Here is a 16,801-nt window from a genome sequence, read left to right as displayed (position 1 = left end):
CTGCACAGTTCCTTCACACAAACATTAAACACCATCATGGTAACATGTTGAAATTTAAAAATGCAATAAGCATTAATTTAACAACATTAAATATAACATAAACTGATTAGAAAAAAGAAAAAAAACTTTAAATGTGAAGTGTCACACAGGGAATTGTGGGAATGTCAATTTACATTGTTTCACTGTAAATTATACAATGCCAAAAAAACTGTAAATTTAACAGTATTTTACAGTAAAATTATGTTAAAAGTACCATTATATCACAGTTATTTACCGTATATTGTAAGGAAACTTTCTGTTAACCAAATAACAGTTTTTCACTGTAGCATTTTTACAGTATTTTACTGTTAAAAATCACAACATTTTTTACAGTCTATAAATAAAGAAAAAAATCAATCTGATAGCACTGCCGAAACAAGTTGGGTAGAGCATGCCCTCTCACTTCGGCTGCTATATCTGCTCCTTCAAGTGAAGTAGTCCTGAGAGAAAGCAAGCAAGCAAGCGAAGGGAAAATAATGAATGGCAGAGCAATCTCCACTGTGCAACGTCCCAGGAATAGCAGCACGACCAGTTATCCATACAAATTAAAAGGAGCTCACTTATTCATTCCTTTATGTTTAATCTGCTTACTTAAAACAAACATGCTCGTCAGCAGAATGAAAGATTAGTCAGTGCCAGGCCATTATCCCCAGAGCCGCGCTTGCATTAGGTGAACCACGGGCTCTAGTATATCCAGAGCCTCTGTTGTTTGACAGAACATGACTCAAGGGCTCGACCTCCAATCTAATACTAACAAAATCATTTTAGATAAAATATATAGACGTTCTGTCTGAAAAGGACGGGAAGGCTTAACAGGGGACATAATGGCGTGAATAAGTGTGAAAGTAAATATAAAGCTGGACATAAAAGATTAAAGTTACACGAGCCTGAAGGGTCTGGTCTTCTTGGTTGTCTCAGTCTTTGAATGAATCTTTTTTTTTATTTAGTAGTGCTTACCGGGGAGAGCATCACTTTTATTATTGCTCAAGCTTTGGCTGTAATTTACTGCTCCGTTTGTGGTATGAAGATGAATTTTCCTCGAGCAGTTGTCGAGGAGAGATGTGTTATTACTCGAAGCAATTTTGCCTGCTGGGTGAAAATCATGGATTACAGGAAGGACTCAAGACTCACTCAGACAATTGAGGTGCAAACATATTTTCTTTGTAAAAGTGTTGTTGTTGTTGTTGTTGTTGTTGTTGTTTTACCTTAAGAGTATAATTCATGATAAAATGAATATTAAATGGATGTGTATGTGTAACTTGCATGATTTATTGGTCACACTTTAGTTTATGGTCCATTTCTCACTATCTAACTATTACTTTTGCCTAAAACTCGTAGATACTGGGTTTAAGAGATGTAGAATATGATCATGCAGAACAAGGCATTTGTATATCCAAGTACAGCTAATATTTTGGTAATATGCATGCTAATATGCAACTATTAGTGAGAATTGGAGGTAACACTTTATTTTACAGTGTCCTTATGTTACATGTTACATGTACTTGCCGTAGTAATATTAGTAAATTAAGCATAATTACATGCAACTAACCCTCAACCAAATCCTAATCCTAAAAAATATTAGCAACATTTTAAACACTATTAAAGGAGTAGTTCACTTAAAAAAAATAATAAAATAAAAAAAAATAATAAAAAAAAACTTTTGCTGATAATTTACTCACCCCCATGTCATCCAAGATGTCAATGTCTTTCTTTCTTCAGTCGAAAAGAAATTAAGTTTTTTTAAAGAAAACATTCCAGGATTTTTTTCTATATAATGGACTTCATTGGGAACCAAACGGTTCAAGGTTTTAAAAACAGTTTCAGTTCAAACTGCAAACTGTTCAAAGGGCTTTAAACGATTCCAGATGATGAATAAGGGTCTTATCAAGCGAAACGATCACTCATTTAAAAAAAAAAAAACCAAAAAACAAAGTTTTAGTTTTATAAGCTCAAATGTTCGTCTTGCTCTGTTCTGTGATGCACTTTTGTGACTCTCCAGTTTGAACTCGTTTTTATCAAAATGAACAAATCTTTTTTTCGAGTCATTTGGTTTATTCAATGAACAAAATGAACGAGTTGACTCGGGAAAAGATTTGTTCATTTCATAATTTAAAGCCCTTTGAACAGTTTACAGTTTGCACTGAAACTGCCTTTTTTTCAAAATGAAATATCTGAGAAGAAAGAAACTTCCGCAAAAGTCTCCACATGTTCTCCATTTAATCGAAAAAAACGAAAAAAAAAAACAGGATATTTTTTTCCTGTCCTACCAGTTTTGAGTAGGCTAGCTCATTTCTCAGACTTGACATCTTGCATTGGCATAAATAAATAAAAATTGGCCTGTGTTTTAGCAAAAGCAAGATTGTGGAATGGAATCATATGTCTGAAGAGAAAAATAAGAAAAAGCTCCAACTGACCTTTTAAATAATCTCTCGTATAAAACCCCAAATATCACCAGAGACTCATTTCAATCCCATTGTGGACTAAAATACCACTCCAAAACTCAAACAATTACAGCATTTCATCCTTAAGATGTATTTGCTGTTTAATCCCCGGCGTCTTGAACCTTATGAGTCTCAGGAAACATTAAACAATCACTAAACTTTGAAAGAAAGAGTTCTTTCTTTCTTTCTTTCTTCTTCATTTCTCCAACATTTGGTCAGTACAGTGTTTTGAAGCTTCCTTTCATTATGAAGTGCTTCACATCCATAGAGATTAATACAGATGACATCTGAGTGTGTGCATTTGCATATACTATACAGTGTATGTGTCTATCTATATGGACATAGTTTTAAACCATCGGTGTAAGGACATTTTGGTCGGTCCTCACTTTCTGAGACCCCTTTCAAGGCCTGTTTGAGGATCAATATTTGTTTTTAAGGGTAAGGTTATGGTTAAGGTGGGTTTAGGGTAAGGGTTTGGGTTAGGCACTTATTTGAGATGGGTAGAGCTAGGGTAAGGGGTTAGAGATTGTATTGTGTCAATGAACTTCCTCGCTAAGATAGATGTACATGAATGTGTGTGTGCAGTCCCTTCTGAAAATACTGATATTGATATGTAATGTCAGTATAAGCAATTCTAAATAATGCGTTAATACTCTCCTTTGTGATAATCAGCACGCCTGTATGCAGTTACAACTTGACAGAGTCGCTTACCATTGCATGTCATAGTGCATGAAATATTCAGGAGTCTTACTTGAACTAAATGAACCATTCTGCAACTAAAACAGTCTCAAGGTTGTCTGACATATCTCTTTCTGAATTATGTAGTCCACTCATGCACAGTCAAGGCCACAGAGTTCACAATAGTGCCTGGAGTTTCTCCAGAATGATGGTTTTCAACTGGCTCCGCTTCAGGACTCCGATTTTACTTTGGACATGAAGTGGTGACCCAATATAATTTCAAAAATTCTTCATTGTGCAAAATGTCTTCAGCCAGCGTGGCAATTGGATGAACCCCTGAATGTTACACTGTAAAAGAAAAAAAAAATGGCAAGAAAATGGAATGACATTTTATCTAGCATTCAGGGTTTTCACAGATACTAGAAAATGTGAATAACTTTAAATCTACACTACCGTTGGGTTGGAAGGATTGTTATTTACTTATTTTTATTTTTATTTTTTTATTTAATCACAAATACAGTAAATATAATAATATTGTAAAAATAGTATTACAATTTAAAATAACATAACTTGAATATATTTTAAAATATGATTTATCAATGTGACGGAAAGCAGACACTTTTATCCAAAGCAACTTACAAATGAGGAGTACAGCAAGTGAATACAGCAAGAGGCAGACGAACACAAGAAGTGCTCAAAATACAAAGTTTCAGACATTTGACTTATGTTCAGCAACCTTTTTGTTTTGGGTGTGTTATTTATGCCCAATTTGCCAAAAGAGGTGTGGTGGCGGCCATCTTGAGAGGAGGCTCTGAAAAGGCGGCGGCCATTTTGAGAGGCTCTGGAAGCATGGTCTCAGCGGGAAGCAGTTAAGGCTATCCACAAAACCGTAGAACATCTTCCATACACCTACTTGTTGCAGCTGCAGGAATTTGATGATACAGGTGCCCGTCCAACCCACACAGTCCTCGATCGGCCGACCATCTTGAGAAGAAAGTTAACTGGGTTCACCGAGGTGAGGAGGAGGATGCCCATCCTGAGTTTCTATGGGGTCTGGTCTTCTGGCACACTCACAGAAGTGAACAGACGGATGGTAAGGTAAGGTTTATTTAAGTATAAAGCAGATTGATTGGACAACAGTGGGAACCTGATGCGGGTAAAAGGATGGTTGTAGAGGCCAAAGTACAGTTCATAGTAATGTGAATAAGTAGGGCTGGCTCTAGTCCTTTGGTTGCCCTATAGGCGAGATTGATTTTTGCACTGAATGCACTGAAAAATGAAGGAAACTTTCATAATTTCACATTTAGTTTTGTACAGTTTGTAGTAAGCTAAATACTTGGAAGCAACTCAGGGCCGCCAATTAAGCCAAACAAAACAAAACGAATGGGCTGCCGATGTATGAGTTTTATGGTAGGCTATGAGATGGATCGGCCCAAAAAGCACGTCGGTCACCGGGAATCTCCCGGTAGTCCCGAAGGCCAGTAGGCTTAAATGCCTGTGCACACTACTAAGTATATTTATTTCGTTTGACACCTTAATGGCCGAGATGAGAAGACTTAACTTTATACTGGGCTTTCTTTTTATTTTGTTGCTTTCTCTGTTTTCGTTCCTGTGCACCAGAGGGTTTATACCGCTTCATTTTCGTTCAACGCGCCAGTAGCTGAGCACTTGCCTAACATAACGAAACGCAGCCCCTAATATGATTTATTTAGGTTCATTCAGTGGTGTTTAATTATATTTTTGACTTGAATAAAACCATTTAATTTAGATCTTTTTTTCAGTGTTGTCTGGAACTTCAGGTTTTCATGACTTTAAAATTCATAGAGCATTCACATATGGTAATATTTTGTGAACCCAACCCACATTCAGCTAGTTTTTCTGATGTCAGTGTATCACAGCAGTTGCAATGACCTTGTTTTGTACTAGCTCAAATACATGTTTTCATGGTTTACTTTTGCTATACAGTAGCAGCAGATCTTTTCATGTGGTGACATGGCGCTTGCTGTGCTTTGAATTGCTTTACATTGTGTAGTAGCAAATTAATATTACACAATACTTTTTTGAGTGAGAACAATGTAGCTACATCATCTTAAATGTTGAAATAAAGTGTTAAGGACAAGCATAGAGTCATGAAAGTGTTCTCTCTTTCCCGCCAGTGATTAAAAAAAGTTGTAAGTCACCACCATCATTTTCACCTAATTTTCATAGTCCCCAGAATACTTATGATATGTTTTTTTTATTACTATAATACTTGACTATTAGATTTATTTATTTATTCAAAAGATATAGTTACTGAGATACAACCCTTGTAACAACTAGCCCCATGTCTCCCCTAATTGAATACAGATGGCCCTACATGTTGATGCAGTGTTTTTCTATCATGGGGAGCAAAAGTGCTTCTAACATTTGCTTTGGTGAAAAACTTTGAAACAATTTCGAACTGAACTAAAACCATGTATCGGTTGGTAAGGAAACTCATCTGGGAAATAATTCGAATTTTTAACTTTACATAGTGCTGGACACTGCAGTTCTCATTTGAATTTGGAAGCCACATATCACACCACTTTAGAAACTCTGAATTTAATGTCTAGCATTAGTTGACGGATGGACGTTTTAATGGTAGCAGCGGCTTCTCCATTTGGTGGATCTCTATTCTTTCTCTTTTTTTCCATCTAGACTTTTACAGCTGTGCATTTTTAGATGCCTCTGCAATTTCACGTTGAGGCACATATTAGTCATTTCTCTTGACTCGAGATGAACAGTTCACACAAAATACATCTTTCATTTCAGCAAAAGAGTCTCTTATCTTTTACTTCATGCTTGTCTTCTGTGGCTGCTTGTTCTGGCCCAGCTGTCCCTTGATGTATTACACCAAAGACTACCTGTGACACATTCACATCTCTGTGACTTTAAAGTCAAGTTGGAACCAGAACTTCTGAACTTTTCTTTTTATTTTGAGAATGATCAACCAATACAGTCTCTTATCAACAGCTCTGTGCTTCCCCTAGCTGTCAAGAACTGATGAAATTAAACAATGATTCTCAAGTTTTGTGGGAGAATATCAGTGCTCTCTAGGAAACACAAGGAAATGTTGAATCAGACGGTGTTATTGACATCTTTTGTGTTTTCATAAAACTTCAAAATAAAAATGCAAATAAATCAGTTATAAAGAAACATAAATATGACAGTGATGAATAATTAAATTATTATTAAATACAAAAATGATTTTATCCATTTGCCAATCAAGTTAAAAATGTATTTTTTTTAAATAAATTAAATAAAAACATCTGTATGTTTATTTATTTGGCAGTTTAAAAATCGCTATATATAACATATTATTAATTATTTTAGGAACATATTAATAATTGATTTTTTTTTTAAGTGGCACTGTCTTTCATACAGATCAGTGTACAGTCAAAGTCTTCTCAACCTGAGATGATGAATACAGTAATGTTGTCTCCATTCATGTTTTTGTCACAGTGTCTGGTTTATGTTCCCTGGTGTCCACTAGAGGACCTCATCATTGGAACTTACCTTTGTGTGTGTGTGTGTGTGTGTGTGTATCGTGACAGTTATACAGTAACAAGTATGGCGGTACGATTCTGACCTTGGGTGCAAGAGCTCCTACGTTCAATTCCCGGACGAGCCCCCAATTTAGGTTATGATCCCCAGTCTAGGATGCTGGGAAAATAACATAAAAGAAAGCACTTTTGCAATTTGCTTTGGATGAAAGCATCAGCTAATTGGCAAACCAATGTACTTGAATCAACCAATTAAAAATGACTTTTATCTATGTCGCCACTGATTAAAGCAGATATCTGGTTTTGTGGATATGGCATGTAGATCACATGCTTACAATCATTAGCCATTGTCATTACTTAAAGTTACACTCAGCATGAGAAAATATGAAGCGTCAAGGCCTGATTTCCTTACAGACGACAGAAGTTCATAAAGCAAAGTTCGTAATTCTCAACCTTGAGCCCAAACGCAATTATGTGCTTTGCCATAAAACCATAATCTAAACTCATTTCTCACAATAATCCTCTTTTATTTTCCCCTTAATAGCTTTTCTTTATTACTTTAGCAGGAAAAAATAGCGTATCAGCCTAAAAAGAGGTCTGGCACATTAATGGGGAATGGAGCAATAAATATTGAATATCCCACATAGGAAAAGAGGATCAAAAAGACTATCTGATTTTGAACAGCCACATTGGCCGTATGAATAAATGATGTGAAACCACTGGTTTCCAGATACCCAGCCCAGATCTAAAGGAAAGAAAATTAACTAATACTGAACACTGATCTCTTAGCGATTCTCTTCAAACCTTAACTCACAAATCTGAAACATGTTTTGTCATAGACATTACGTCTGAATATACAGTAGAACGTATAGGGTTATACAAAGTTTATTTGTTGGGGCATTTTATTTCCTTACTGATCATTAAGTCTTTTAAAGTGTTTTTGTTTTGTTTTGTTTTTTTATTTTATTATTATTATCATTTAGCATCCAGAAAGGTATTAATATTTAAAAAGAAGAGCAATGCAAACCATTGTATAGCAGAAAGTAAACAAATGATTTTGTCTAAATCATTTGACCTGCATTATATGACTGACGGGCAAGAACGGTTTGGCTTAAAAAAATATCCAAATTGAAACTACTGCGGAAACAAAGACACCTAAGTCTTGGATGCCCTTGAGGTAAGCTAAAACATTTTTGAAATCAATAGTACATCCATTATCACTTTGTATGACAAGAAGACATGAACTCGTATGTAATTAGACATTTTTTCTTGATTACTTTTACATTTCTTTTACATGCCATGCCACTTTTACAATTCTGCAGGAGCATTAAACCTAAAATACAACACTGATATACCATAATATGACCATAAAATGTTAACTACAGTTGTTGGCCCTTCCAGCCCACTTAGGTGTCATTCTAGGAAAGAGATTTACCTGCTGGTGGACCAAAATATTTCTTTTGTAATTTGTGACAGGTTTAGAATGTAAAAAATGTCAGCTGTAACCTTTGAAGAAATACCCTTTCCCAAAAGCTTTTTAGGGTCCTGTCAGAGTATCCGACAAAAGCTGTCAAGAGCATTGTTTAATGTGCCTCAGTCAAAATGTCTGTAATTTGTAGAAAATGTCATGTCAGCATCGCTGGTGTGTGTGTTATTATTCACTCTTTACAGGTGCGCACAGTATATTTCAAAAGAGGTGGGAAATCTTGAAGAGCATCTCGACGTATAACACATCTGTCACGTTATCAACACGGGCAGCTTTTTATCCCTATGTTCCGCTTTCCTCAGATATCGATCACATTACGGAATTAAAATGGCTGCAATTTCATGTTGACTTTAAACTTGTGCGCTACAATAATTCAAATTTCAAAGATTTCACCAATGCAAGAAGATAAGAACAAAATACACAGAATGCACTTGAGTAATTTTCCATAAACCAGATATTCAGGTAGGGTTTCAAAAAACAATAGAATAGTTGAATGTGATTTAGACATTGTCCTCTGATGCATTTTCATTTATTTCGCTGTGCAGTGGAAGCAGTTGACTTTTCAGGAAGCCATCACAAGATATGACTGAACCATCAGTCTTTCCGCTCTGGGAGCCTTCAGGTCTGATAATCACTTTCAAACATTGTTTTCTGACAGTCAGTAACACAGCATATATGAATGATAGCCGTGTTATCATCGCCTGCTGAGCCTGCATGAATTACAAAGTCAGTTTGCTGTCATAACGCCTGTATTTTATGGTTTTATGGTGGAGATGTTTTTAATAGGGTGGCTGCCGTTGGTGACTAAATGACAAAAGATGGATTTAAAATGTTGAATCGGGTATTGTTTAAGTTCTTAAAGACGTGCTTTATTTAAAGCTTGGCATAATAACGTCGATTATAATTTAGATGATATTGGTAATGTAACTGCTGACAGTGATGGTGCAGAAATCCTAAATGTCAAGCTGTGCGACAGCAAATGCCATGTATTGAGAATTATTACTGGATCATGAGAGTGTGTCAGTGTAGGTCATTTTTCTCTCACCTTTCTTCTTCACAGCCCGCTGTTTCTCAGACCAAACTAATATATGTTAATGCATTGCATTTCTCTGTGTGATTAATTGTAGTAAATTAGCACTTTAAATTGACTGCAGTGGTTAAAAGTTATGGGAAACTCCTATAATGCAATTTCTATAATAAATGTATTTTGTAGATCATCTCTGCTCTAAAATATTTTTAGTCTGTGAGTTTAATTGAGTGTGTGACTCATTGGGCGGCAAATGTTACTAGCTAATAACCATTTTCAATGGGCCACAAAATGGGCTTCCTCAAGGGGGCACAATCAAATCTCAGGATACGTTTATGTTTTAGCTGTAGAATTATTAAATATATTCATTCAGGAGTGGTTTATGACAAACACAGGGGAAACCCACCCCAGCAACAATCTATATAAAATAATAATTATAATATTAAAAACGATAATACATAAAAGTAATCTTGGATACCTTTCATGGAAAGAAGATTGTGCAGGACAGGTGCAGATTTCAGTCATCACCCACACATTGTGATTTATTATTAAGTTTTCAGGAATTTTTGATTTTTTTTTTTTCTTTTTAAGAGAGAGCGGTCCTTTAATCCTAAAGTGAAGAGCACTTGTGGGCCCACGTCATGTCTGGTACTGGCCTCTCACTGATGAGGGCCACTAGAAACAGCATTGTCATTCTAAGAAATTTTATGGCTGTACTTAAAAAAAAAAAAAACAAAAAAAAAAACAAGTATATATTGAACGTGTGTGTGTGTATAGGCTATGTATAAATTTGGGCTATCAAAATGAATTTTGCGATTTCCCCCAGAGTTTAACTGTTTTTAATAAAGTCAATGTATCTTGATTTAATATATATATATATATATATATATATATATATATATATATATGAAGAGTTCAGATGCAAAAGCCTCTAAGTGACATTTGAAATTTTGTTCTAGAATGACCATTTTTATCAAGCTTGTGTATTTAAGTTCAGTAATTTCACTTAAATGACAATTAATAGGTAATCGTCATTGCCATTTAAGCGAAATTACTGAACTTAAATATACAAGCTTGATAAAAATGATCATTTTAGAAGAAAATTTCAAATGGCACTTAGTGGCTTTTGCATCAGAACTCTTCATATATATATCTTCATATATACATCAGATTGAGTATCAGAACAATACTGTGTTTACGATTATTTTTGTTAATTATTGTTATTTGTTTCTGCCTTAGACAAAGCATCACAAATTCAAATCTAAATCACAGCTGGGGCTTCTAAGTATTCCCTTCCCGTAAAAAAACAAACAAAAAATGATATTTCTCCCACGTTCATTCTGCCAGAACTGTTTAGTTTTCCTTTTAAACGATAATGCAATAGTCTTCCTTTCTTTCTTATATAAGCAATAATAGCCTACTACTAATAACAACAATATATCATGCATTTGACCATGCAAGAGTTTAAAGCAGAAGTCGATATTTAATCTGAGATGTTTTCCTCTCATTTGTCTTCATGTGAATGATAAATACAAACTGGGATTCGATCCAAATGCAGGAGCATATGTTTGGGGTGCTCAGCTGAACATGCACTTCCTCTGCACCTGGCATACCCATGCACAAATAAACTGACTATAAAAGCATGCACTGTAAAAAAAAAAAAAAAAAAAAAAAACACGTAAAAACAACGGCAGCAAAGTTTTCAGACGGTTTCTGTTAAATTACAGCTAATCACCATTTCTCTTTACATGCAAAAATCGTAAAAATACAGAATTTACTTTGCAATCAAAATTGATTCAAAATTGATATTACTGTTGATAATGGCTTATTAAACCGTGGAAAAAAATAAATTATGTAAAATTACATTAAAAAGACATTTAACTTTCAGGTTAAACTGTAAATTTAGGGTTGTATAAAGTTATTTTATTATAATCCTGTCTATCTACTGCAATTTCCCTTTAATATATAGTTTTTTTGTGTAAAACAACAATGAAATAAATACATTGATTCATATTTGTATATTTACAGATCCAATTTCAGAATTTTGACCAACGTCTTATTAAGTAGCCTACGTAATAATAGCAAGTTACTGTCAGTTTCTGTTAAGTTAACTAAATATATAAGTAGGCTACAGAAAACCTTCACATTTACAGCTATTAGTAATTGAACATAAACAGTGAACGACAAGATAAGTGATAGATGGGAAATACAAGCTCAGTATGTAAATGTAGAACATGTAAAAATATCCACATTAAACGGCAATTGTTGCATACCTGTATACTCTAATATATGACTTTAACATAGTTTTCTAAAGAACATCTTCAAGTTGAATTAGGAAACTTGCTAAAATGACATATCATTGATAATCAAAAGCAATGTGCAACTACATCAGAACACATCACACTTGATTTTAAGCTAGAAATATATATATTATGTAACATTTTCTCATAATATACATTATACATCCCTGCATTTCTCAAAGATCTAGTATCTCTAAACCCATTCTTTATACAATAACATATACATATACCAAATATTGGCAGAATGTGTTGCAATATGTTAGTTTCGCCTCTCCGTCAACATTAAAAGCATTGCATTGAGTCCACTTCTTAATGTAGTCGTCCAGCACTACATTAGAGACTTTAGTTCTGTCAATAGTCATATTCATTGCTGTTTGTCCATTTTCTAAAAGGTTTCTCAGTCAAAGAAATTGAATGCCAAAGGACATAGTTCTGCAACACTACTACAACACAAAGCTTGAACTATTTATGTGTCTCTCACAGCAAAAGTTCTCGGGAGCCGAGAATCGGTCACCTCCGTGGGCCGTGTTTATGAGGATGAATTTCTCATGGATGGTTTTGCATCAGGGGATCTCTCAGTAGCTGTGGGCTTAGTAGATGGTGGGTTATGGTTCAACAAGATGCAAAAGGCCTCCTAAGAAAATGCTTTGCTTTGGCAAACATTTCATGAATGTTGAAGGAGAACTCCGGCTCAAAATGAACCTTTTGATCTAATAAAACATCAGTACCTAGTCGACCGTTCTCTGAGATTTGTTTTCATGATAATCGAATGTAAAGAGTTTTATCTCTAAAAACTGTTTAGCGTATCACGCTAGTATATAGCGCATAGAGTAATACCACTAACAAGACTCAAAATAGCCCCACACTAATACAGTAACATAATGAAGGTCCCTACAGCAACTCTTTAAATTCTATTTTCTAAATTAAATTTTAAATTTAAAACTCTTTACATTCGATTATTATGAAAACAAATCTCAGAGAACGGTCGACTAGGTACCAATGTGTTATAGACCAAGGTTAATTTTGCGCCGGAGTTCTCCTTTAAATCATTTTTGATAAAAAGCATCTGGCGAATGACTCCACTAGATGCTGAGCAAGTTATTCACTGATTCTCACACATACTCTTGTTTGACTCCTCTTCCGAGTTTGTCTCGTTTCTTGAATGTACGACATCTTAAATAGCAATAACTTAACTGCACTCTTATTTGATACAAAACTAAAGTGTCTTAGCATGTGCTTCACTCTTTTAGATGTCACAGAAGTTCCCCTGGGTGTCCTTTGTGTTGAGTGTGTATGAAGCCTTTATGGTTTGATGAGCCCATGTACGTTTGTAAAAGCTTTTGAATATTGTGCATCGAGTAAACACATGTGAAAAGGCAGCGACACAGTTAGTCCTTGAGAAGAGACACAGTAGAGGCCTTTTCAAAGGACAGTTGTGTTTTCTGTATCTATTAAAGAGATTACAAAAAGGAAGGGAATACGGTAGTCTTGTAAAACCCACAAATCAATTTTGAGGGAAAAAAAAATACAATGTTCTTTACTTTTTTTTTTTTTTAGATGTTATACTATTATGTAATGTAAAATTTGCACGTTTTTGCTGCATAACATTTTTTTAGGAGCAATTATATCATTCAGATATTTGGGGTAAAATTAAAAAAGAATACTTAAGAAGTTTTTTGAGAATTAATGCATTTAATTGACCAGTGACAGTGATTTTATATTTATAATGTTACAAAGGATTTCTATTCAATGAATGCAAATATATGCTGTTCATTGACCTTTCTATTAATCAAAAAATCCTGAAAAAAATAATAACAGTGTCCACAGAAATATTAAGCAGCACGAATGTTTTTAACATTGATATATAAATGTTTAAATGTCATCAAATGTCAAACAATCATAAAGGTTTCAGCATATTAAAATAATTCTGGGGGATCATGTGACACTGAAGACTGATTCTGAAAATTCAGCTTTTCATCACATGAATAAATTATATTTTAAAAATATATATATAAAAAAAACAGTTCTTTTAATTTGTAATAATATTTTGCAATATTTGATTAAATTAAAGCAGCCTTGGTGAGCATAAGAGACTTAAAACTTTTGACAGGTTTTATTGTGCTAACCCATAAAATAACCCATAAGATGAATATAGACAATTAAACAGCTATATATATATATATATATATATATATATATATATGTTTATGCCACTAAATGTGCAACTGCTGCCTAACCAACTAAAAAAAAAACCTTTCATTTTCTCTTGAAATACGTGCCATGTTTCAAATAAATCTTTTCACACATTTTGCAACTAATGAGACCACACTTGAACCAAAACCTGGACATGTTTTGAACGCTTTTTCTGGGTTTATTGATCCATGATGGCCTTTCAAAAATGCCTGCCTGATAAAGTAAGAAAGTATTCCAATGGGGCAGTACCAAAGGGATTTCTCTTTGACAGCCCCCCTCTCAGCACATTTAATGCAATGCACAAGGTCATGTAGATGTTTGCATAATGGACCTCACGTTGCCAGCGGCTCATTAGCATTCTATGAGATGCAGACCCCAAGAATCCCTCACAAAAACCTCAATTAAAGCTGTTAGGTTCCCGATGTCTCAGGGAAAATAAAACTGGCGGAGTCATTTGTTAATGTCTGAGCCTGTTTATCACAATGAAATTAATAAGTCAATGTTGTTCCTATAGTGCAGCAGAACTCCCATAAAAACTGATTAGCATTTAATGCTACAGATATACTGCATGATGAATGATTCAGTCATGGAATGCAAAGTGTTAAGATGTGATGCGTTTCTGGGAGGGACGTCTAGTAAAACTCGCATTTATTTGATGACAAATATAGTAATAACAGTAATAGTGTGAAATTTTAGCTCACACACATTTACGAGGTGGGTCATGCGTTTATAATGAGATTGGTGTTGCATTGGATGGATTATGGAGAGGCCGAGTGATGTTTGTGGCCCTGGGATGTTTTTTTATTTTATTTTATTTTTTTTGGGATCCAGCTGTAGTTTAATGAAGTAGATCATGGCACCAGAGTGTATTTTGAGGAGCAAGCATAAGAATCAGTCTCCTTATGAGGGTGTGTTGCATACAGTAGTTGTCCGTTGCTCCTGCCAAAATGCTCTTAAGTCCCCTGAACAAATCTACTGATATTTCTCATAAAGACAAAATCAGTTTTCCTCTCTGTTCGCCTAATAGCCCTTCACTTTTATTATAATTGAGCTCTTCCATTTCTAGAATGCACTTTCATTTTGCTTTCATACATTATCTACTAAAGTACACTACAGATGAAGGCCACACTGTTTTGGGAGCACAGCACAGATATTGTTGTAGGTGGCAGGTAGAGTTTCTGTCGTGCTGTGATCTGAATACTGATCTTGAATGAAGACAAAAGGGGAGGTGTCGAGGGAGTCATTAGGGCAACTCTTCTTGCTTTTAAAGTAGAATTGTTTGACCTTAATTACTGACATGAGCCTTTGTGAAGAGAATTAGAGGATGTGTCAAGTGTGAAATTACGTCGGTGTATGTAATACCACACTTGTAGCCTTCAGGGAAAGGTGACAATCTGTAGGGGTTTGGTAATAGAGATAAAAAAGAGAGCTTTTTTTTTCAAGCTTTAGTTTGTGTTTGTTTTAATGCTTGGAGTAGGAGTCTAGGTGACCGATTTACAAAGGCATTCTGTTTTTAAGGTCACAAAAACAAGTCAAGCCATATGTCACCACAAAATAAATTAAATGCATAAAGGAATTGAAGCTTTTTTGGGACTTCTGTGCATTTATTCTGATTCTTATTACTGTAATGTGTCCATCAAAAATTCCTTCCTTAATTCCAACCTTCCTTAACTTCTTTCCTCCAATTCGAACTACTGTAATGTATCTATTTAAATGCCTTCCTTCCTTCCTTCCTTCCAAACCTCCTTCCTAACTTCCTTCCAAACTTCATTACTACCAAACATCCTTCCTTCCTTACAAACTTCCTTCCTTCCTTACATACGCAATTACTTCCTCCCTTACAAACTTCCATACTTATTTCCTCCCTTACAAACTTCCTTCCTTACAAACTTCCTTGCACCCTTACTTCCTTCCAAACGTCATTACTGCCAAATCTCCGTACTTCTTTCCCAACTTCATTACTACCAAACATCCTTACTTCCTCACAAACTTCCTTCCTTACTTCCTCACAAACGTAATTCCTTCCTCCCTTACAAACTTCCAAACTTATTTCCTCCCTTACAAACTTCCTTCCTTACAAACTTCCTTGCACCCTTACTTCCTCCCAAACTTCATTACTACCAAATATCCTTACTTCCTTCCAAACTTCATTACTACCAAACATCCTTACTTCCTTCCTCCCTTACAAACTTCCAAACTTACTTCCTCCCTTCCAAACTTCCTTCCAAACTTCCTTATATCCTTACTACCTTCCAAACTTCATTCCTTCCTTCCAAACTTACTTCCTCCTTTACAAACTTACTTCCTTCCAAACTTCCTGCCTTCCAAACTTCCTTCCTTATAAACTTACTTCATTCATTCCTTCCTTCCAAACTTCCTTCCAAACTTCTTTCCTTCCAAACTTTCAAAAACCTACTCAATTTTCTGATACTGGTGTTCACATCATGCACTGGGGCATTCAAATTTTTGTTTTGTTGGGTTTTGTAACTTTCTGTTTTGTGACATCTAGACTTAATTTTCTACGCAAAATGATACATTCATACTCATGTTATATAAAGATGTTAGATGTTCTAAGCAAACACTTTAAAAGCTTTACTTAATTCAGTGTTATATTGTTTGAAAATAAAATGTACTTCAAACATAGTGTTATAAAGTTAACTTCAACTAAGTAGAAATTCCTGAACAAACTTTAACCTGAATTCCATATGTGCAAAAATCTGCAAAAGAAAAATGTAGTAAATTTCACTGGACTATATATATATATATATATATATATATATATATATTATAGAAATTCTATCACATGACCTATTAACAGGGACAATGCAATTCAGCTTCATAGCAACTTTTAAATAAATAGATGTATATTGCACCCACAGAGTGTCAAGCAACGTTGAAGCACTCTTCAGGTTCAGTATGTCTTCAGGTTCAACAATTTGGACTGCAATATCACATCCTCCACAAAAGCTAATTTGAATGTATGAGATTTCACAGGAGAAACCAATCCTGATTTTATTTCCTGCTCTAAAATTAGCTAATCTCAAACCCGGGTGATAATTACTTCACCTCGAAGGCACCTGAAGGTAAGATTACTGGATATGTGGACCATGGACTCA

At 34.8% G+C, this 16,801-nt stretch overlaps 1 protein-coding gene across 2 annotated transcripts in view; it reads left to right on the top strand.

Moving 5' to 3' along the window:
• The first annotated feature begins 3,987 nt into the window (after nt 1-3,987).
• The window catches only part of spry2 (sprouty RTK signaling antagonist 2), a 154,469-nt gene continuing 141,655 nt past the window's right edge, over nt 3,988-16,801 (top strand). For both annotated transcript variants that reach the window (XM_089132545.1, XM_089132546.1), the window contains exon 1: nt 3,988-4,256. The gene's annotated coding sequence lies outside the window, so the exon portion shown is untranslated. The remainder of the gene's footprint in view (nt 4,257-16,801) is intronic.

Source organism: Pimephales promelas, chromosome 6, assembly GCF_988280905.1.
Source record: "Pimephales promelas chromosome 6, fPimPro1.hap1.1, whole genome shotgun sequence".
NCBI classification, from domain to species: domain Eukaryota; kingdom Metazoa; phylum Chordata; class Actinopteri; order Cypriniformes; family Leuciscidae; genus Pimephales; species Pimephales promelas.
This window is presented reverse-complemented; position numbering and strand designations above follow the sequence as displayed.